This window comes from Humulus lupulus, chromosome 5 (assembly GCF_963169125.1).
Source record: "Humulus lupulus chromosome 5, drHumLupu1.1, whole genome shotgun sequence".
Taxonomy (NCBI): Eukaryota; Viridiplantae; Streptophyta; class Magnoliopsida; order Rosales; family Cannabaceae; genus Humulus; species Humulus lupulus.
This window is the reverse complement of record NC_084797.1, coordinates 16,710,382-16,714,464: the sequence shown is the minus strand read 5'-3', so window position 1 is coordinate 16,714,464 and position 4,083 is coordinate 16,710,382.

Here is a 4,083-nt window from a genome sequence, read left to right as displayed (position 1 = left end):
CCGAGTAAAGGACCTGAGAAGAAGGCTGCTACTACCGGGGGTGCTCAGGGTGAGGCTAACCTAGCCTCTTCCTCGAAGAGCAAGAAGAGAAAGGCAAGGAAGGACAAAAAGAAAGCTAAGAAGCAATCAGCTGGAAAGGCACCGACAACTGAAAAGCCTGTTGGAGCAAAGCCAACTAGCAAGAAGGCTAAAGGACAATGTTTCCATTGCAAGGAGGAGGGGCATTGGAAGCGTAATTGCCCCGCCCTCAAGGCAACTGGAACCCAAGGTAATAATAATTTATTAGTCTTGGATGCATGTGTTTTAGAGGATGATTCTTCTGTTTGGATAGTTGATTCAGGATCCACTAATCATGTGTGTATTTCTTTGCAGCTACTTAGCAACTGGAAAACGGTGAAGGAGGGCGAGTTAAAACTTAGAGTTGGAAATGGTGAATTCGTGGAGGTCAAGGCGAAAGGACAAGCCCGTTTAAATTTTGGAAATAAATTTATGTTGTTGGATGATGTTTATTTTATTCCAAACTTTAGTAGGAATTTAGTTTCAGTTTCTTTATTACATCAACAACGATTTGCTGTTACTTTCACAAGTTTTAATATATCTATTTCATTTAATGGATGTGAATTGTGTGTTGGATGTATGGAAAATGGCTTGTATATTTTGCGACCTAATGAATCACTCGCGCTTAACAATGAATTGTTTAAGGTAGCTAATCCTAGGACCGCCAAACGACAAAAGATCGATAATGATCACATGACATATCTTTGGCATCTTCGCCTTGGTCATATTAACTATGATAGGATTAAAAGACTTACAAAGGCTGGGCCTTTGAAGGAACTCACAATGGGTGACTTACCTGTCTGCGAATCTTATCTGGAAGGTAAAATGACCAAGCGTCCATTCTCTGCAAAAGGAGAAAAGGCCAAAGTACCCCTAGGGCTCGTTCATACTGACGTCTGTGGACCGATTAATGTTCAGGCAAGAGGTGGTAATGAATATTTCGTCACTTTCATTGACGATTATTCTCGATATTCATGTCTTTACCTAATGCAAAGAAAATCTGAAACTTTTGACAAGTTTAAAGAATTTTTAGCAATGGCCCAAAACCAGTTAGGTAAAACTTTAAAGATCTTGAGATCTGATAGGGGTGGAGAATATTTGGATAATCAGTTCCAAGATCATCTTACTTAATGTGGAATTCTGTCTCAACTCACTACCCCAGGAACTCCGCAACAAAATGGTGTTGCTGAGCGTCAGAACCGAACGTTGTTAGAAATGGCGAGGTCAATGATTAGTTATTCAACTCTATCACCGTCTTTCTGGGGGTATGCCATTCAGACTGCTAATGACATTTTAAATGTTGTACCGTCTAAGGCTATCTCCAAAACGCCTCTAGAACTATGGAATGGACGTGAACCTAGTCTACGCCATTATAGAATTTGGGGGTGTCCTGCTCATGTCCTGAGGAAAAAGGAAGGAAAGCTAGAATCGCAAACTGAGGTTTGCTTGTTTGTAGGCTATCCTAAAGGTACTCGGGGTGGTCTGTTTTATAGTCCAGTAGACAAGAAAGTGTTTGTTTCCACAAACGCTACTTTTCTAGAAAACGACTACATGAAAAAATTCAAACCTCGGAGTAAAATATTGTTGGAAGAAATGCAATCAGCAGGAAATGTTCAACCCATACCAATGCAAATCAACAAGAACGTTGAAGAAGAACAGACAGCTGGTCCAAGTCAGACAGTTACGGTGCCTCTTCGTAGTGGGAGGGTTTCTCGGAACCCGGAACGCTACGGGATGGATGGTGAAACCAATATGGTAGTAACTGACACTCGTGATGATGATCCATTGTCCTTTAAACAGGCAATGGTTAGTTCTGAAAAGGATTTGTGGGTCGAAGCCATGAACCAGGAAATGGAGTCCATGTACTCCAATTCCGTCTGGGATCTTGTAGAAGCGCCGATGGATTTTAGGCCCATTGGATGCAAGTGGATCTACAAGAAGAAAAGAGGAGCTGATGGAAATATTGAGACATATAAAGCTCGACTTGTGGCAAAGGGTTATACCCAAAGAGAGGGAGTTGACTATGAGGAAACTTTCTCTCCAGTGGCCATGTTAAAATCCATTCACATACTTTTATCCATAGCTGCAGCTCTTAATTATGAGATTTGGCAAATGGACGTCAAGACAGCATTTCTCAATGGCTTTCTTGATGAGACCATTTATATGGATCAACCAGAAGGATTTGTAGTAGCTGGACAGGAAAAGAAAGTATGCAAGCTCAATAGGTCCATTTATGGTCTTAAACAAGCTTCGCGCTCCTGGAACTTAAGGTTTAATGAAATAATTAAGACCTATGGTTTTGAGCAGAACGTCGATGAACCCTGTGTTTACCAACTAAGGGGAAATGATGTGAAAGTGTTCTTGGTACTTTATGTAGATGATATTTTACTCATTGGCAACAATGTCAAGAAATTATCAGACATAAAGAACTGGCTCGGGACCAAATTTCAGATGAAAGATTTGGGTGAAGCTAGTTACGTTCTCGGCATCCAGATCATTCGGGATAGGAAGAACAAGATGTTGGCGCTATCTCAAGCAGCGTACATAGATAAGGTACTTGAACGTTTCTCTATGAAAAACTCGAAGAAGGGACTGTTGCCATCCCGACATGGAGTTTATCTTTCTAAGAAGCAGTCTCCACAGACTCCTCAAGAGGAAGAAGAGATGAAACAGATCCCCTATGCATCTGCAGTTGGAAGTCTTATGTATGCTATGTTATGCACTAGACCAGACATCTGCTATGCAGTGGGAGTTGTAAGCAGGTACCAGTCAAATCCTGGTAGACAACATTGGGCAGCGGTCAAGCACATACTGAAGTATCTACGAAGAACAAAGGATTATATGCTGGTCTATTCGGGAGGTTCACTAGACCCGATAGGCTACACTGATTCTGATTTTCAGACGGATGTCGATGACAGGAAGTCTACTTCTGGAATGGTGTTTACTCTTGGGGGTGGAGCTGTGATTTGGAGAAGCGTTAAGCAGTCTGCCATTTCAGATTCCACCATGGAGGCTGAGTACATAGCTGCGTCTGAAGCGGCTAAGGAAATAGTCTGGCTGAAGAAGTTCTACACGGATCTCGGTGTTATTCCAGGAATGGATAAACCACTCATATTGTACTGTGACAATAATGGGGCTATAGCAAATTCGAAACAACCTCGAAGTCATAAATGAGCAAAGCATATAGAGAGGAAATACCACATCATTAGGGAATATGTGTCCAGGGGTGAAGTCAAGGTGATGAAGATAGCGTCGGAAGACAATCTGGCAGATCCTTTTACCAAGACTTTGGCTGAGAGTGTTTTCGTGAAGCATGTAAAGGGAATGGGTTTGAAAAACATGTCTCATTTGTTTAAAAAGGGCAAGTGGGAGTTTGTTGGGTTTTATGCCCTTAAAAAACCATTTTTCTTATGTAACACGTTATTATTATCAATAAAAGAAGTAGAAATCATTTTGTTTATTCAATTGCATTATTCGCTTGTTTTATTACATGCTTATTCAATTAATACAAACATTCATAAAATCCTGAACATATGGATAGTTACAATTATGGTGACTAGGTCACAGTGGATTATAGTTGTAATTATATGTTCAAAAGAACAAGTCCTAGATTAGATCAGTGCATTGGATTTTCACTGATTAGGAAATCTACGATATGATCTACTTACACATTAGGAGTGTGATGTCTTGTCCAAGGCATTGACCAAGTAGATATGATCGGATGTATTTGGTTACATCGGACTAGGACCGATATTGATTATTGATTGATAAATAAGTATCGTTGTTATCGAATCTAATCAATATCACAACGTTGACCATAGGTTAAGTCGATCTTAATTCTGAGTGATAATATTCTGCTAATTATATTATTTAAATCTTTTGACTTGTTCGTTACCAGCTTACCCTACGGTCTAGCCCATACTTACATCTTGGAGATTTAGTAATGAAATTGAGTGGGAGTATTATTCATAGATATGAATTCTATAACTTCTGTATGAGAAGTGAAAAGATGATTTCCTTAATTGC